The sequence below is a fragment of the Microcebus murinus genome, chromosome 7, assembly GCF_040939455.1.
Source record: "Microcebus murinus isolate Inina chromosome 7, M.murinus_Inina_mat1.0, whole genome shotgun sequence".
In the NCBI taxonomy this organism is placed as follows: Eukaryota; Metazoa; Chordata; class Mammalia; order Primates; family Cheirogaleidae; genus Microcebus; species Microcebus murinus.
Genome location: NC_134110.1, coordinates 74,797,264 through 74,817,925, shown reverse-complemented (window position 1 = coordinate 74,817,925; position 20,662 = coordinate 74,797,264). Strand labels below are relative to the sequence as shown.

The following is a 20,662-nucleotide window of genomic DNA, read 5'->3' as shown; positions in this document are numbered from 1 at the left end:
AATACTTACTTAGTGAAATTCATTTTCATGAAGCAATCTGTTAAGCTAACATTTGGGGACCTATCATGTGTGTACTAGGAGCTCCCCAAAAATGCAAAGATAACTTAAATGATTGCTTTATGTGTGAAATGAAATGTTTAAGAAAATAGTTCCTTGTCTCAAATACCTTAGTGTCTTATAGAGAGATGACTGATCTCCCCACATGTAAAAAACAAAAACAAAAAAGAAAACAGGCTTGGACTTGATAATTTATAACACGCTAGTCAAGGCTAAAAATCTGTGATTCTACAATAATCTAGACCCATATATTCCATTAGTGCATAGAAATCAAAATATGAATTTATTTCAAATCAAACTCTATATTAATACATTATACATACACTATCAAACCACTACTGTACTCCTGTTTCTGAATAAATCTGTTAACAAATATTTATTGATTGGTCACTAAACGAATGGCACTGATATTTGTGCTATGGAAATAAAGAAGGAATATCATAGCAAGAAGGATGTGAACTGAGGATAAAGGCCACAGCCAAAAAAATACAAAGCAGTATATTATGGTAAAAACCATTTGAGAAATACAGTTTACAGGTGGGAACCACACATAGCTGACATGGTCAATAAATCTGCCGGCAGAAATAGGATTGGAACTTTACCTTGAATGATGCCAAATTTTAAAAAATCATGTACTAAAGTTGAAGAAAGAATACTCAAATCTTCTTTTATTGTCCCCAGATCATTTTATGGAAAATATATTTAAAATCCAAAATGCATTAGATATCACAAATGATAGGTAGGTAGATAGATAAAAACAGATTTTTTAAATGAAACTACTGAAAACTCCACAAATAAGACATTTACCTTGCAAGCTCTTTTATTCTCTTTATTCATATCCACCAAATTTGTGTCCTCCTTTACATTAATATAACATAACATAATCCAAAGTAAAAGTTGTCTGTGCCATAGTGGAAATACTATTAAAAAGTAAATGTTTAGCACCCTGCTAATTCAAAAAGGCAAAGGAACTCCCCTCAAGTGTATGAGAAAATGCTTCTGTTTGCACTCTGGGATACCACAAAACTGCCAGATGTGTTATAGAGCCTCAGAGAGGCTAATGCAGTGTTTTCCAAAGTTCTTGGTCAACTTACAACCAATATGCAGGGTGCTTGCTAAAACTGCTGGTATACATTATCTGAAGAAGCAGCCCGGAATCAGTTCTTTGATCAGGCTGAGGTTTGAAACTATAGAGCTAAACCATCAATTCCCAAAAGAAACATAGACAAGGAAAACATTTAAATGGATCAAGGAGAATTTGAGTTCTTTTGAATTCTACTTGTAATTACTTTTGCTTTTGCTGACTGCACACAATCAAATCAGGCAAATCTAGTAGGAATCCACAGTAGAATTACCTAGCTGAATTTGTAATACTTAGGCATGCAAGCTGAGTACTATGTTGTAAGACATCCTTCAGGATATAACAAAACATTCGGCTAAGCAGTAAGTCACCTGGGCTTACCAGCTATTGAATTCCTATGCACATTGGGGAAGCTTTGGACCACAAATCCAATCCTTCAGTGAAAGAGAACTCAAAGCAAGCATTCTGGTACACAATTGAAAAACTGGAATGCATAAAGCATTCTGATCAATATTCTCAGTCTTTCTTTATGGAAAAGACTGAAAATGTCTCCTGCTTTTTAGAACTCTCTGTTCTTTTCCTAATGAAATCCTTCACCTGGATTCTCCCCCTTATCAACTGTGCTTCTCTTTCTTTTTATTATCATTTGGACTGAATGCTAGCTAGAGGACAAACAAGAACTTGTAAGACACATGCCCCAAAGGTAGTGCCTACTGAATTAATCAAAAGTGTAAATTACGAAGTAGCAAGAAAGTGGTTGGTTACTTAATCTGTTTAATTTGGGCGTGTATTTTGGCACAGCTTTCAAAGACCTTCATCTAGAACTCTGTTCAATCAATCATATGTTATCTTCCTGAGAACACATACAGAGGGTGTAAGGAAAGTGTTCCATAATTTGGATGGAATTAGAGATAGGATGAATAGCTATAGCATATATGTCCTCCAAGTGACCTGGTCTGGGTGACCTGCTACTGAAACATGAATGGCCAGAGCCATGCAAGCTAATTGGCCAGCTCGTCTCAACAGAAATGTGAGGCACGGATGTGAGGCAACGGGTGTGACAGGCAGACATCTCTGCTTCTGCCTTTCTACCTGGAATCTTCCCTTTTCTGGAACTCTAATCCCTCTGTCATAAGTGTTCCTCATTTTGAATTTCAGACTTGCTACTCTTGGCATCTCTCCTGATTTCAATCATTTTTATTTTAGTTAAAGACCTCTGCCTAGCCTAGTAGGGCAATTTTTCCCCCTGAGGCTTAATTGTGACAACCAAGAGCTCTGTCTGCAGTCTGACAGAAGCTCGTTCAAATCCCCGTGACTTTGTGCAAGCTACTTACTTACCTGCATCCTCACTGGGTTCAATTGTTTCATCCAAAGAGGGTTGAAATAATATGGGTTTCACCAAGGATTGCCATGAGGAACAAATGAAGTGATGTCTACAAAGCACATGCCTGGCACAGAGTAAATCTTTGTGTTTTTGCTGTAGGGCGTTTGTATCCTTTTATATTTTTCTATTTTATTGTTCCCTTTAATTTCATTTATTTAAATTTAGTACCCCTAATGTTTCCATGCCTTCCAAGACATGGTATAAATTAAGTCATAGTTACATTAAGAATAAAAGTTTACAGTCTTCATATTGGCCTCTGCATAGCTGCAAAACCCTACTGCCCCCTCAGAGTCTCTCCTGGTTTTATCTGGGGGGTCCCAAGAAGTAGCTCAGCTACACTCGGGGACATATCTGATTATGTGCTGTTTCTGCCTGCTGCTTCCTTGAGCATGCAGTCTTGAGAGTCGCCTCAACTGTTGCCTTTTGCGAGAGCACATTGCTCTCAGCCAATAAGACTGCCTCTCCCACACCCAAAGGTGGAACACCACCCACAAGGTACTGTTGGTGCAAGGTCCTTTAAGGTCTCATTGTGCCAGAGAAGCCACACCAAGTTCCACATTGCAGTTGGGAAAGTGATCCCCCTCTCTCCACTTCCACATTAGAAGTTGTCACCGAGACCACCAAGTAACACTAGTTTAAAGCCTGAGCCATGAATTCCAATGAGAAAAGCAGCCACTTGAGCTACTGCCTGAATATTTTGCAATAACTCCCTGTGTCTGCCCTTATTCCCCTGCAGATTGTTCTTCAAAGAGCTGCCAACTTGCTTCTATTAAAGCTTAAGCCAGGCCATGTCATTCTGCCCGAAACTCTCCAATAACTGCCTACCTCATTCAGAGGACAGACATAAATCCTCACAGTGATCTATAATGCCTGCATCATCCGGCCCCTGTTACCTCTCTGACATGACTCCTAGTTCTCTCCAACTCACCCCACATAAGCTATTTGGCCTCCAGGCACACACCATTCAGCTCCTGCCTCATGGCCTTGGCACTTGCTATACTCCTGAATGTGGAAAACCAGGAGGGCAGAGGCCAGATCTTAAAGGACCTTGATGCTGTGATAAATGTTTGAAGTGTATCCCACAGATTTCAAGTAAGTAAACTGGGAATTGCCTGTGCATGGGAGACAATTAGAATACAATGCAACCTAGTGATCTGATGCAAATGTTTTAAGAGTGAGATAGAGACAGGGTTTCCAGATTATTAAAAATAAATGCAGGACCTTTGGTTAAAGTTACATTTCCAACAAACAGTAAATAATTTTCTAATATAATCTTGTCCCAAATATTACATGGGACAAACTTATACCCCCCAAAATTATTTTTTATTTATCTGACATTCAAACTCAACTGAGCTTCCTGAATTTTATCTGGCAACCCTACATAGATATGGGCTTCGATGCAGGTTTTGAACAAATTATTTAACTTTTTTCAACCTCAATACTGTCATATATGAAATGGAATAATAACACCCACCTCACAGGACTCTTGTAAGCATTAGATAATATAATGTGTGGCCTGCACTTAACAAAGTCCCTGGCACAAAGCAAGCAAGTAAATTGCAGCTATTCTTATTATTATTGCTATTAATATGATCAAGATCATTTCATTTTTAAAGTGAAGCTTTCAAGAAAACATTACATCATTTATAGCAACATAATCTTCATATGGAACTTTGTGTTTTTAAAGGCCCTAAAGTATTCAAATTTGTTAAAAAGCACTTCTTATTTGATAAGAAAGCCTCCAGGAAACAAATGTAATATTCTCAGAGGAATCATACTTTGATTTCAGCTTGTTAAATTTTCCTTTGATTTTATAGTTGCCAGCTTATTCTATTCAAAAGAATTTCTTTTTAAGTCTCCTTCTTATGTCTTTAAAAAGAAAAAAAGATAACCGTAACAGCAGCCTGTGATAATATATGGCTTTTATATTAGTATTTGCTCTACATTTGCTCTCTGGCTCGTGTGATCTGGCCACAGATAGTCACTTGTGGTTTTATGGAATGTGAGAAGCCTTATGTGTCACATTTTCCTTAGTCATTTAACCCCTTATCCATTATTACAGCAACCAAAAAAATTTTTAGCAAAATAGTGGAAACTCAGTAATATGCCAGATATTGTTAGTTGCTAAACATTCAAAGAATAAAGCATACTGGTTTCTGGGTTTACAGAACTCTCACTCTCACACTCACAGGAGGTACTGCCACCAGAACAAATAAACGAATATTAACAAAACAGTATGATAGGTGCAATTATCACATAAATCCTGCAATAGAGTGTGAGAAGTGAGATGATAGAGCAAATGAATCTGAACGGACTTGACAAAGGTTGTGATATTCCAGCTAGTTCTTGAAGAATTTAAAAACATGTGCAAGAAAAACAAAGGGTTAAATGACAATCTGTACAGAGAATAGAATAGATGAAGAAGCAAGTTTTGAAAGAATTTGGGAAGTCTATAGGGAAATTGCTAGTTTAGTTTGGCTAAAGTGGTGCAACTAAGAAGATGGCCCCAGAACCAGCAGCATCACCATGTGGAAACTTGTTTGAAGTGCAGATTCCCAAGCTCGAACCTAGACTCACTGAATCAGAAACTCTGGGGTGGACCCTAGCAATCTGTGTTGTAACAGGCATTCCAGGTGATTCTGAGGTGGTTCGAGAACACTGGAGTAGTGCAGTAGGGTTTTCAAGCCTGGGTGCATATAGCATTACAAAAGGGTGCTTTTTTGGGAAATACCAATGCCAGAAACCAAATAAACCATAACAATTAAATCTGAATTTGGGGGTGGGGGGTGGGGAGGAGCCCAGAGCAAAATTCCAAAGATGTTTTACTTTGTAGCCAAGGTTGAGAAACACTGAGATAGAGCACATTGTACATGAAAAAGGAAGGGCAAAAAGGCACTTCACCAAATAGTAAACATATGAAAACTCACTCAAAATCATTATTCTTCAAGAAATACAAATTAAAACCACAATAAGACAACACTGCACCCTTCCTTCTCAGAAGGGCCAAAATTGACTAATATAATCAAATGTCAGCAAGGACGTGGAACACTGTAACTGTATCATTGCATTTATATAAACAGAGGTTGCCTGAAGGGTATGAGTTAGGGGCAGGGATTGACTTTCCTGAAATGCCATTCTGTACCTTACCCTGGTGAACATCCACTTTTATTTCAATACTCAGTTCTAATATAACTGCCTCTGGAAACCTTCCCGATATTCCCAGTTAGTTAAGCGCATCCTCCACGACTCACACAAACCTCTATGAGAAACTTACTTCAATGCCTCTACCATTTATTTTTAAATGTCTCTCTCAAAAACAGTCAAGGAGGACTTTATTTTAGACTATTGAAGAGAGAGACAATCTTACAATAGGGAAGAGATTAAAGTCAATTCTGCCAAAACAAAAGCGTATTTATTAAAGCAACTACATTCACTGAGGTTGAAAATGTTTTAGGTAAGGCAATTCATCATCATGGGAAGATGGCTGCCTAAAGACATCAGTCTCTGAATTGTTTCAGAAAGAAGGAAAAGTTGTAAATGAAAAAAAAATAGCTCTGGTGTAATTCTGAGGGAAAAGTGCAAGAACCGACTGGAGATTCCATGGGAAGAAGTTTTGGAGCAGAACAAGAAGAAGCAAGATTTTGGCAGAGATCAACCCCTGAGGAACTTGGAGTCCCACAGAAAAGGTAGATGGGGGTTTTGTACCTGCTCCTTCACACCTCTGGCATACTGAAGCCTCCCAAGCTGCTCTAGAGCTTCTCTACCCTCATGAACTCAAAAGCTGCTGTCCCCAGTGAACTGGGAGCAAAGCACCTGAGAACAAAGCACCAAGCCACCATCCTCCTTGGGATTGGTCCACCTAACTATAGACCCACGCTGAGGCAGTGGTACCATATACTTCTTTACCCATTATGTGCCTTTGTCCTCCAGAGGGAGATTCAGCCCTTCAGTTTCCATGTCACTTGTCCCCACACAAACACTTCCCAACTCCTGTCCAGACTGCAATGGCCACAGGAAAGGAGACTGTGAAAAAAAAAGAAAAAGAAAACTACAGACCAATACTCCTTATGAACACAGACGCAAAAATTCTCAACAAAATACCAGCAAACCAAATTCAATAGTACATCAAAAAGATAATCCACCATGATCAAGTGGGTTTCAACCAAGGTATATAAGGATGGTTCAACATATGCAAAAACATATTAATAAACATGATTCTCCACATAAACAGAAAGAGAAACAAAAACAAAGACCATATGATCATCTATGTAGATGCAGAAAATATTCAGCACCTTTTCATGATAAAAACCCTCAACAAACTAGGCATAGAAGGAACATATCTCAAATTTATAAAAGCCATGTATGAAAAACCCACCCAATATCATACTGAATGGGGAAAGTTGAACACATTCCACCTAAGAAGTGGAACAAAATAAGTCTGCCACTACCACCATTTCTATTTAACATAGTACTAGATTTCCTAGCCAAAGCAATCAGGCAAGAGAGAGAAACAAAGTACATCCAGGTCAATATAGCCACCGTGAGGGATAAGCGGCCCTGAGGTAAGGGTTATATGTACCATGGCTATGACTAACGTCAGACCGCTTGCCAGTGTTTTAAGAAAGCCAGATGCCTGGATTGGGCTCTAGCATTTGCTTTGAGGGGCACCTTCTTCACACAGACTCTCTACTTCTTGGAATCAATACTTGTATTTTTCAAGTACTGAGTTAAATGCATCAAATCATAAAACACTTTTCCATAATTTTTCTCACTGAGACTCCCAGGGTTTTTAATATCTCCAAAATGTATTTTTCCATTTTCCATAAGACTTAAAAGTAATATAAGCTGTAAAAAAAATCCACTGAAAAGTCTCCACAAAAAAGCAGATGAAGATGAAGAGGACTCTGATCCAGAGGAGGATCATGATGAAATGGGTGAGTCGGAAGAGGAGCTTGAGGATGACCCTAGTGTGGTCAAGGACTGTAAAGACCTGGAAAAAGTAGTGCTATCTTTTTGGTATGATGTTATCCTGAAGACAGGCCTTGCTATTGGGAGAAACAAAGTGGAAGATATACTCTACAAAGGTGAACTCAGGCTGAAGGGGGAAAAAATTATGGAAGAAAAGCAGAACAGTGAAAGTGGGAAATAAATTGGATCTTCTCACTGGAGAGGATAAAGAAGCGCAACAGAAACAGTGATGTAGCTTCTCCTGAAAAAAAGTATTTGAAGGTAAGACTGAGAGTGAAAAGTACAGAGTGATGTTTCGACAGTGGAAGAAGTTAAAGTTGCCTAAGAAGAGTGTGTCTATAGAGATTGCTTTTTACTGATAAAGCTGCTTTCTAGTGGTGGGAGAAGGTGCCAACTTAAAAAGAGGACATTTTCATTAAAATAAAGGTCTCTTAGGATTTGTGAAATCTGCTGAGCCCATTTTGTGGAAATTGGGATCTATATCTTGGAGATACTTCACTTGGCCTGGGTTTCCCTCCAGGACTTGATTTGTGCTCCTTTTGACACAATGAGGACATCAGCATGAGGACCCTTTTGCCCAGTGAGAACTGTGCTGAATGAACTAAGTCCAGAGACAGTTTTTAATGATTTGCCTTCTGTTTCCCACATAAACTACCTCACAAGTCATTATAAAATAAACCAGCCTAGTTGTTTAAAAATAAATAAAAATAAAAAAAATAAAGTGCATCCAAATTGGGAAAGAGAAGGTCCACAAATTTACACATGCTGTTCTCTTTACCTGAAATAACCTGCCCCACCTTTTCTTTTGTCTGCCTGGCAAACACATCTCTGTAAGACCATCAGTACAAGTCCCCTCTTCCATGAATCTATTCCTAAACAAGGACACATCTGTTTGTGTGCACTTCGTTCTTTAAGCCATGTTTTGTATATAGCTCATCACACTTACTATATTATAATTAAAGATTTTCCTTCTTTCTGGATACCGATTTTTAAATTTCTCAGGGCTTATTTTATTTTGTATGTTTCATTAATGTAGTGCTTAGCGTATGTTAATGTTAATAAATATTTGTTAAAGAAAGAGAGAAGAAAATGTCCTCAGAGTACCTCAAACATATGAGCATTTTTAAGCATAGTTTTATTGCTTGTTGTGATCAGATTTTGTTCTAAGTATTACTTTTGCATGCATTCCCTCTGTGATTTAGAGGATTATTATACAAAGCATAGAAGCAAACAGTTTTCATTATAACTTATTCACTAGGTCATTCAGGCAGCAGCTGAGTATTAAAGGCACTGAGAAAGAACAGCAGAAGGAGGCTTAAAACCAACACATCAAAGTCAACACACCAGTATTGACTCTGTTGTGTTGGTTTTCAGTGGTTCTGTAATATTGCCTCCCAAGAGTGATAAAAATGCAAATTTGAAGTAACCTGAATTTAGTTAGCAAAGCTAGAATGCTGAGTTATAAAACAAACCAGAAAATGAGCCTTTCTCTCACTCCTGATATGCCATTTTTAAAGCCAAAAGCAAAAAACCCAGAAAGGCACAAGTTCATAAGAAAATAACTTTCAGAGGATTCAAATCTAAAGTATGCCTAGATAAATAAGACAGATGCTCTGATTTCAACTGCAGCTAAGAGGAGAATGAGGTCATTAAAAGGCTTTAGAGCTAAGAATTTTTGAGATGTCAAGAGTATTATAGTAGACATGAAATTTTCAAACTGCCTCTAATGATGTTAAAAGCAGAATAATAAATCTAAGGTACGGATGGAAACAAAATAAAATATGTTTACCATCCCTGAGTTTCTATATAAAGGGTTATATAAGAGGAAGAGAACAGAAAGGTTTTGAAGTCCTTTGGAAATAAGAAGTCCAAAAATCAGTCTTAAACATACAAAAACAGGAAAAAATACTTTTTTATTTCAGAATATTACAGGTGTACAAACACTTTGCTTACATATATTGCCTTTGCACCACCCACGTCAGAGCTACAAGCATGCCCAACCCCAGAAAATGCACATTGCACCCATTAGGTATAAATTTACGCATCCCTTCCTCCACCCTGCCACCTGCCCAACACACAATGAATGTTACTTCCATATGTGCACATAAGTGTTGGTCAATTAGTACCAATATAATGGTGAGTGAAATGTGGAATTTGTTTTTCCATTCTTACGATTCTTCATATTGAAGAATGGGCTCCAGCTCCATCCAGGATAATATAAGAGGTATTAGTCCACCAATGTTTTGTATGGCTTAGTAGTACTCCATGGAATATATATATATATATATATATATATCACATTTTATTAATACACCACATTTTATTAATCCACTCATGTATTGATGATGGGCCCTTGGGTTGATTCCACATTTTTGCAATTGTGAATTGTGCTGCTATAAATATTCTAGTGCAGATGTCTTTATTATAGAATGTCTTTTTTTTTCCTTTTTTTTTTCCTTTTTTTCCTTTTTCCCAATACCCAGTAGTGGGATTGCTAGATGAAATGGTAGTTCTAGTTTTAGTTCTTTGAGGCATCTCCGTTTTACTTTCCACAGAGGTTGTACTAATTTGCAGTTCCACCAGCAGTGTATGAGTGTTCCTATCTCTTTGCATGCACACCAACATTTGTTGTTTTGGGACTTTTTGATAAAAGCCATTCTCACTGGAGTTAAGTGATATCTCATTGTAGTTTTGATTTGCATTTCCCTAATGATTGACTCATGATGGATAACTGACTTAAACCTAAGGTATGAAACCATAAGAATTTTAGAAGAAAAATTGGAAAAACTCTTACAGACATTGGCCTAGGCAAAGAATTTACGAAGAAGATCCCACAGGCAATCACAGCAACAACAAAAATAAATAAATAGGGCCTGACCAAATTAAAAAGTACTTTTCTAGAAATGCTATAATATGCTAGAGGAAAATAGTGCAATCTAGAGTATTAATTCTGTCAGGTTTTAAATCTGTATTAAGTCTCTCAGAAGGCTAGTTATGAAAATGGTTAGAGAAATAAAACAATCCTGCCATCAAAAAAATACCTCTCCCTACCAATATAGAAGAGAAAAAGCACAATTTTTTTATTGAGTGTTTATAAGCATGCAAGGTGACACCAAAGTAACCAGAATGTTAGTATCAAAGAAAAAAATTTCACTGGATGAAGTTAATTAAACAGGCACAGAACATTTTATTCAAGAGTAGTGTAATGGGGTAAAGAGATCAAACTCAGCTCAGCTGAAACAAACGGAAAGGGACTTTTGAGTGCTGGGGTGATGTGGTAGAGAAGTACTAGGGGATGTTAGGAAGGTTGGTCCATGTGATTGGGCCATCATCATTGCTAATTGGGGTTTATCTGTTAGGTTCTTAACTTCCCACTGAGGCTGGGAGATAGGGACTTCTTTCCTTCTTGAGGATTACATTTCAAAGGAATGCCTCCCAGTTCCTTCAGAAAGACATTCCTGGATTTATAAAATTGTCCAAAAGCTGGGGGAAGATTTCTCTCTCAAAGGGGCAGAGAGAAAATTTACAAATACAATTTTTCTCAAGTAAATGCTCTAAGGAGCCCATAGTCAGGAAGAAACCTATCTAATGTTTTGTCAAGCACTCCTGTTCATCAGGACAAAATCTCACACATGTTATGCAGCAAAGCAGAAGAAAGGACAATTTTCTCCCCAAGAGTCAAAAAGCTGTACCTCGTAAGAGTCTCCTGCACGGCTCTTGAAAGACCTCAGAGCTAATTCCAGAGCTACACTTTTACATTTGTCAAATAAAAAGCAAATGTGAACTTAGTAATGAGACTTTATTCAAAAGGGTTATCGCAAGGAGGGGAAGGGGCTAATGCCATGGGGAGAATGCTTTGGCTATTAGATCTGCAAGTATCTCAAGAGTCAGGCAAAAACAATTTTTCATTTATGAGAGGAATAAGCAAGACTAGAAAGAACCCTATATGGGGAAGTGAAATGAAAGATCGACACATTGAATAGTAAATTAGAGAATGTTTTACCCTAAAGCCTACCTTTTCTTTGGGAGGACCTTTGAAGAGGGGCTGGATGCTGGCTCAGGCTGAGCATGGGCTAAAGTTCAGGGCCCTGGAGGAAGGAGTGAACTTTAACCAAAGTTGGGTTCACACGTATTTTATTCTCATTGGCCAATAGGGACAAAAACAGTCCAGCTAATCACATGTGAGAGCAAGAATAGGAATCTGGAGGATGTGTATCTGGCCTTGTCACTGGTAAACAAGCAGGAATGAGTCTTAACCTCAGTCAAATGGGGAAGGGTGGTTCTTTGCAGTAAGCCATTTCCCAGAACAAAAGGTTTCTTAACTTTTGCAGCAAGGTGCACATAAAACTTGACATCATCACATGTCTACAGGTCATTTGACTCACAATCTTGGAGATATGTCTGCATCGTAAACATTGAATAATGGGTTTAATCCCTAATAAAATGTATTTCTATGTCAAAGGTAAGAGACACAGATTCACTAGGCCTCCAAATAGACACTCTAAGAAAGGGACAAAGAGATATCATTCTCTTTGCCTTTCATAAATGGACAAAAGCATTTCTATTTGCCCTTACAAAGTGCAGATACATGTTTATCAATTTAGTTCAAAGGAGGGTTATTTGAGTTTTAGAATGAAATGGACAAGGCTGTTAATAGCTATTGGACCTCAGGCAAATCATTGAGTCTCTGAGGCTCACTTCCACGTTTTTGTGAATTATTGAAAGAATTAAATATGATCATGTTTATAAAAATCCCTGCCATGAGATTTTGTATGGCACATTTAATTTTTCCCCTCAAGTGACAAAATTTAGTGAAAGTGCCAATTGTAGGCAGCTTTAATAACTTTGAAAGGAAAAAGTTAAAATGACTTGGTTACAATGTTTATACATGTCCTTTAAACTTTTGTTGTCTTAAAATTCCTGCATATTTGACTAGCAATCTTGTCTGTCACATCAAGATGCTCTTTTGAGGTATTCTCTGTTGGGCTAAGGTGTAGGCAAACACAAAATCATTTGAAATCTCTGAGAAAAGTTAGTGATGTGGAGGAAGTTATTTTTATTTCTATGGGAATATTAAGAAGAAATGAACGAGTCAAGCTATAAAAGAGGATACATACTTATTTAGGGAGGGAGCTGTCTATCATTTACTTAGCCACACATAATCTAACTTGACAAATTCTAGATTTTTGTTTTATGGTCTTTTGGATCCCACTCCATCCCTAACCCTAACCCTCACCCTTAATTCGTTAGACTCTTAACATTGACCCCAATGCAAAGAGACAGACTAGATCACTTATGGGCAGGGATTTCCATCCAAGTGATCAAACACACACACATGTAAGAGGGAGTTCTATGGAGTAGAAATGTCATTTTCTGGATGACTGGGAGGTAACTCCCATTGTTTTATTAGGGTGAGTAAGATGCTACATACTGATGTCAGTAACATAGATTCTTGGGTAGCCCATACACATGTAGAATGCCTATTTTTGTTTCAGACAGAAAAAACCCATATCATACTTCTGTGTTGTCTAGCCAAACAACATTAAATCAATAAATTCTTCTGGGATTCTAAGAGGCAAACAACTCTTTTCTTGTAAATTATTCCCACACCCCAAAGGGCCAAAGCTATTAGAAATATGGTCTTATTGACATTGAATTTTATGGAACAGAGTAATAATTAGCCTAATTATGTGTTTTTTCTTTAATGCCATTTTTATTCAGTCAGCCAGCAAATACCTATTAAATGATTACTATGCTTAGGCACCATTCTAAAAACTGATTGGTGCCAAAGTAAAAGGAATTAAATAATAAGAAAAAAACCCTCTTTTGGGGAGGGAGGTTTGCAGGCAGACTGCTTCATTTTCAAATGGACACTTACATTCTAAAACATATTTGAGACTCACATTCTAAAATATATTCTTCAACCTGAATATATCCTATAAACCTAACTGGATTATTAAATTCATTTTTACTTGACTGTTCACTGTTAGCTTTATTGTTATTTAAATTCAAGCTTGTCAATTAAAAGGTCTAGTTTGTAATTCACTGAAGAAAATGGATGCTATGATAGATATCTTAAACAGAAGGCTTATGAAGGGTAGATAGAAATATGAGCACAAGGTAAATTTTATCAACCACTAGTAATTTACAGGTGCTTTCTAAATTTCTAGCTGTAAGGAAACTTGTATTAAAACTTATGTGATTTTTAAAAATGCTAATATTTTCACGATATTTGTAAGAAGTAAAATATAATTTGAGTGAATAACATAAAGCTTGAGAGAACCGAAAGAATTAATTTTATTTCTATAAGAAAAGAATTCCAAAATATATGAATACATGCTTATGAATATGCTTAGCAAAACTTATCACATATTTTTGAAAATGTTCCCATTTTTCTGTCAGCCACTCACTGATTGCCTAGTAGTTGTATATTTGTTTCATTTGACTTTTAAAGGATCATTTTAACTGGAATTACCTTCAGTTTATGGGAAAATATAAAGACTACAAATTGCATTGGTTAAAAAGGCATCTTAAAAAATGGCACTGTAACCATGGAAATATCATTTAGAGTCATAAAATTTTAACCACACCTTTTTTTACATTTGCTTTCTGGTTTCTAATGCTGCCTCTGTTCACTGTGGCATGTTATATGTGTATTCCATCCAATTTTCTGTGGATGTTTAAATATTTACTATTTTTAAATAGGAAATTATCTATTAGTGAAGACTCCAGAAACTCAAGGGAAGAACACAACATGATCTATGCACTCTTAAACAATATTTCAGTGTACAGTACAGTATTATTGACTACACACTGTTGTACAGCAAATCTCTAGTATTTATTCATCTTGCTTAACCAAAACTTTATGCCATTTGACTAGCAGCTCGCTCATTTCCCTCTCCCCCAGGCCCTGGTAACCACCAGTCTGATCTTTGATTCTATGAACTTTACCATTTTAGATACCTCATAGAAGTAGAATCATGCAGTATCTGTCTTTCTATTCGTAGCTTATTTCACTTAGCATAATGTCCTCGAAGTTCATCCATTGCATATTACAGAATTTCCTTCTTTGTCAGGGCTAAAAAAAAATATGTAATTGAATGTATATACTGCTTTTTTTTAATCCATTCATTTATCAGTAGGAATTTGGAATGTTTCCACATCTTGGCAATTGTAAATAGTGCTGCAGTGAACATTGGAGTGCTAAAATCTCTTTGAGATCTTAATTTCAATTCCTTTGGATCTAAATACCCAGTAGTAGCATTGCTGAATCATCTGGTAGTTCTATTTTTATTTCAGGGGAGAATCTCCAGATTGTTCTCCGTAGTCAGGTACCATTCTGCTTACAAGGGTTCCAATTTCTCCATCCATTTTTATATTCTAAGAATGCACATAGAAGTAATTCGCTTCATCCTATTAAACAATAAATTTTGTATCTCTTACACAATAATGATGTATTCCTTGAATTTTGGGGCACTAACACTATGTGAATACTAATTTTTTTAATTATTATTTTTTTCCAGATCTGCATGATAGTAATACTTCCTGCTTCCTACAATATTGAATCTATTATATAAAAACACTGGAACCTTTAATTACATGTTTTCTTTATTTTAAACCTAAATTATTATGAACTAGTAAAATATTCTATCTAGACATCTTAGAAGCTATTTCTTAGATATATCCAGCAATTCATCCATGTAAAGTACTAGGTAAAGTGTATTCAAATTACACAAACCAATTTTCCAGCATTGTATTTACTGGATAGATTAATAGACTTTTCTGGTAAGCGTGAGTTAATTGTAGATACTGACCTCACACTGCCTTTCCCAGAGGTCGTTGAACTTAGTGGCCTAAGCATTTTATCTGCCAAATGACTAGTAATTTTTTTCATTTCATTTTTTTAATGATCCAAATATAGTTAATCCATTTCCTGGTGTGTTATATATATGGAACTTAATTGATTTTTTTCTAGCTAGTTTAAAAAATATTGAGTATAATAAACTTTAAAAACTCTAAAAACAGAATAAAAATAAATGAATAGATAAAAGACAATGTTCATTTGACAAATATCAGGCCAAGAAATTTATACTTGAACAAGCTAAGAAAGTCATTAACAGCAGTATTTCTGATGGAGACTAATGTTACACCTGCTCAGGCTACACTGAATCTAATAATCTGTGACAGAAGAAATGGTTACAGGTATGAAAGCATTTTATTAAATCAGAAATTGAAAGAAAAGAAAGTGTGGCACTTCTTTTTTTTTCCCAATTTTATTCATAGCTCAAAAGACAAGATCACAGTGGAAAAGAGATCTATTGTCTAAGTGGCGCTGACCTTTTATAATTCTTGCCCCACATCCTGGAAATTAATTCCTAAAAAAATACATTTTCATGGAATGACACAAAGTTTTTATCCAGGCAGCATTCGCGTTGCAAAGGGGCATCCTCAACTCAAGTTCACCCACCTGCACTGTGCGCCTTTATTGCCAGCCCGGACTATGCCCAGCTGGTTCCCCACTCATTAAAGCTGCACTATCAGCCTTACCCTACCTGAGGATCTTCCCTTATAAACCTTCGCTGCCTTTAGAATGGCTCTGAATATGGAAAAATCACAAGTTCCGGAGTAGCCTAAGACGAAATCAAAGTTCAGGCCTTTGGAAGCCTGATAAGAATTCTTCTCAACTGGAGCCTTGATAAGTATCCTGGGCACCTTATGCATATTTGATATTTTCTGTCTTGCCACATTTTGAGGAATATACTATAATAACCTTAAGTAACATTTCCTAAAAATAAACCTTCCTAGCCTGTGGTCTGCTGGAAGTAATACCTACCTCTGCCATTTTAAGCTGTGTGAAGTGAACAAGTTGTAGATTTACTTAGTGCCTTAGTTCTCTCAAAAATATGGAAAAATAGCTTAGCTGTAAAAAGGCAGAAACCTAAGAAAATAAGACATGGCATTCATGTACGTGCGCGCACGCACACACACACACACACACACACACACACACAGAGGATTTTTAATTTTAGTCCAAGTCAAGAAGAAAAGAGGAAAAGGAAACAATACTTTTTCCATTTTCACCATATCTTCCTGGAACAATGCTGGGTTTTTAAATATATGTCATTTCCTTATTCCTTAGAATAACTTTGGGGAGTAGGCATTTTACAAACAACTGATTTTAGAAAGGTTAAGTAACTTCCCCAAGGTCATATTGTTAATAAAAGGCAGAATCAAGATTCAAATAGTGTCTGTAAGATTCTAACACCCTTAGCTAATAGACTATATTAGTGTTTCATAAACTTTATTAATTTTAATTTGTATAATGAGTACCCTCATGATTTTTGCCATATCCATGTACCATTCATACTATTTTTAACTTAACTTTTATTAAATTGGCTTACTTCATTTTTTACTTAAAATAAATGTATCTTTAACACTAAACTTTAGTTCATTCCAATAAATGAAAAACCAAGTATTACTCTATATTAGTAGGAGGTATATTTCAAATAAATATAATGAAAAGATAAAACTATTTTTAATTTAAAAATATTAATGAGGTACAAATGTTTTGGTTACATGGATAGCTTTTGTAACATTTGAGTAAGGGCTATTAGTGTGCCCATCACCAAAACTGTTTGTTGTACCTGTTAGGTAGGTTCTTGCCCTTCCCTTCCTCCCTCCTCCCATCTTCTTGATTTCCAATGACTTTTACTTCTCTCTGTGCCCATGTGTGCCCATCGGTTAGTTCCAGCTTATTACCATATTTTTATGGTTTCATGCCTTACATTTAAGTCTTTTATCCGTCTTGAATTAATTTTTGTGAGTGGTGATAGACAGGGATCCTGTTTCATTCTTCTGCATATGATTATCCAATTTTCCCAGCACCATTTATTGAATAGGGCTTCTTTTCCCCAGTGTATGTTGTTGAGACAAAACTTTTTTTTAAGTTAACTTGATATTTTTGTATGGCAAAAATTCTTGTGTTCCTGGTCTCCTCTCTCTAGTTCTCTCTCTCTCTCATTAAAAAAAAAAACAAACAGTATTAGAGAAATGTTAAGACTAGCACAAACATAAACTTTCTCATTAATGCAATCCAAAGAACTGGAAGAACACTGAACAAGACAATGCTCTCACTACATGAGTGAATGTTTATTTTATTTTTATTTTACATTGACAATTATAATATTATATATTTATGAGGTACAAATGATGTTATGATATATATAATGTGGAATGATTAAACCAAGCAAATTAAAATAGCCATCACCTCAAATTCTTATGTGTTTTTATAAGAGTGGTATATGTATACCATGGAGTACTGCTCAGCTTTAAGAAACAATGGTGATATAGCACCTCTTGTATATTCCTGGATAAAGCTGGAACCCATTCTACTAAGTGAAGTATCTCAAGAATGGAAAAACCAGCACCACATGTACTCACCAGCAAATTAGTATTCACAGATCAACACCTAAGTGAACATATAGGAATAACATTTATCGGGTGTCAGGAGGGTGGGGGGGGAGGAGGGGATGAGTATATACAACCACAGTGAGTAAGGTGTGCAACATTTGGGGGATGGACATGCTTGAAGCTCTTGAGGGGGGAGGGGGGCATGGGCAATATAAGTAACCTTAACACTTGTACCCGCATAATATGCTAAAATAAAAATAAATAAATAAATAAATAAATAAAGACGGAAGCAGAAAAAAAAAGAAAATCATAATGAACAGGGAAAAAAAAAGAACATTTGAAATTTACTCTCTTAGCAAACTTGAAATGTACAATACACTGTTAGGAGCTACAGTCACCATGCTGTGCAATTGATCTCAAAAAACATATTCCTCCTGTCTGTCTGACTCAAACTTTGTGTCCTTAGACAAACACCTCCATATGCTTCCCGCCACTGGTAACAACCATTCTACTCTGTTTCCGAGTTCAATCGTTTTAGATTCCACTTGGAATGTGTAGTATTTTTCTTTCCCAGCGTATCTTATTTCACTTAATTAGCATAATGTCCTCTAGGTTTATCCATTTTGTTGTGAATGAAGGATTGTCTTCTTTTTAAGGTTGAATAGTATTCTATTGTGTATAATGTATGTTGTGTTATGTGTATGTGTGTATGTGCATTTTCTTTACCCTTTTACCCATTGATGGACACTTAGGTTGACATAACTATTGTGAATAGTGCTGCAGTAAACATGGCAGTGCAGATATCTCTTCAAATGTGAGTGAAGATTTTTAATGCATCTTTCCACCTAACAATATTATGGGCACCACCAGCATTTTGTGCACTGCCCTGGGAAATAGGGAGCCCAATTGTGCTGATTTGCATTTCATGCCTGATGAAATAATGCCTCAGAATGACATTCTGATTGGACATCACCCTCCTGCAGTCATTGTTTTTTTTTTTTTTTTTGCACAATTTCTACTTGAAGTTGGCAGAAACTCTTCATGCAAATTTACTTTTTAGATCACATTAGAAAAGTATCCCAAATTTTACAGAATTTGATACGTCTAAATTGATAAAAAACTAAAATAAAATAGCATTTTTATGTTGTATATTCCCAAAACCCAGAGAATCTCAGGAGGCAGATGGCCCACTAGATCTCCGGCCACTGCTGGTCATGGGGAAGCCCTCACCGTGGCTCTCTGTATGACACGCCAAATGATTTCCATCAAAATAGGGCATTTCCTTCTCAGACTTCCTCATTTTAGATAGGGAAAGTTTATGACACGATGAAAAGAACACTCAAAAATCATAAATATTTTATACACATGTGTTTCTGTAGAGGAAGTTGATTGTCCATAGAGAAGCTGCCAGGCTAGCACCCAAATGCTCCTAAGGTAGTTTAATAAATATATTTTTAGAGGCCTGTTACTGCCTTTCAAATGATGTAAGCTCTTAACATTCCTAGTTGATATCATAGATTTTGTCCAAAGGGAATGGGGGAAAAAAATCACTCCAGAAATACTGACATATATAATATTAATTTGATATAAACATTCTGTGCAGAGCACAGAAGTAATTGAACATTAACTAATAAATATAATAATATTACTATTCAGGCAAAAATGATGTTGATAGCCTAAGGCATAATGTAAATTGCTTTAAATGAAATGGGAGAGAGTGGATGCCACATAATGTGAAAAAGTAAAGGCTGTAGACAAAGCGCTGAATTGGTATCAGGCACTAATGAAGACACACGTGACTTGAGCAAGTGACTTACCTCTCTGTGCCTCAGTTTCCTTATCTGTAAAATGAGGATAATAATGGCACTTTCTTCAAGTCCCTTCTGAATATTTCATGGAATAAAATACTTAAAGTACTTAAAAGGGGGCTTGACATATAGTGAACACTCAGTACATGTTAGTTTTTATCCAAATAAGTAAGCCTAAAAGTTCTACCATCAAGGAAAAAGCAGTGACAAAACTATTTAAAGAGTCCAGGTATATTGATGGGAACATTTCAGTTTGGTGTTTGGTGTTCTTTAACAATTAACTAACAGGTTCTAATCTCCCATTTTAAGCGAGAGAACCAGACACTCGTAGCTTACTTTCAGACAATGGCTAGCTAGATTTTAATAACAGAATGAGGTGCAGAAAAGGCTGTAAAGAGGAAAAGACAGTGTCAAGGTAAGAGACGCCTACAAGGTAGGAGACGCCCAGGGCACACAAGCTATAAAATGCCCCCTTTGCACACTAACATGATGCTTGGGATCAAGAGAAAACATTTTTGGTAACACTTAACATTGCAATCAAACATGAAGCAGGATGGTATATGAAGTTAGACATGTAAATTCTAAACATGGTATATGGTTCTATTCGTACCTGCAATAGTAAAAAAAATAAGAATTTTTTTTCAAGTGGAAACTGGAAATAAAGAAAAAACATGGCTATCAGAGAAAGATCTACTTCATCCACTTTTTTAGTGATGCTATAAAATTCTTGGGCTATAAGAACTTAACAGCTTAGAAGAAATGATCTAACATCAATAGAGGTACCTAAAACACAGTCACACAAACATTCCATAATTAACTGCAGTGACAGGTGCTATGTATTATTATATGTAAATAAGACAGCATTCATATTTAAAGATGAAAAGTGTTACCATTAGTGATTTCAAATGTTAAGGGTTTTAAAAGGTTATGAAGTAAAAAAAAAATTATAAGAAA

The 20,662-nt window shown here is 36.2% G+C and overlaps 1 protein-coding gene and 1 pseudogene across 9 annotated transcripts in view; both read left to right on the top strand.

The window, feature by feature from the left end:
- RALYL (RALY RNA binding protein like) overlaps nucleotides 1-20,662 on the top strand; it is a 658,122-nt gene that overhangs the window by 622,064 nt on the left and 15,396 nt on the right. The window lies entirely within an intron of this gene.
- LOC105876564 (mitochondrial transcription rescue factor 1 pseudogene) lies at nucleotides 7,103-9,775 on the top strand (annotated as a pseudogene).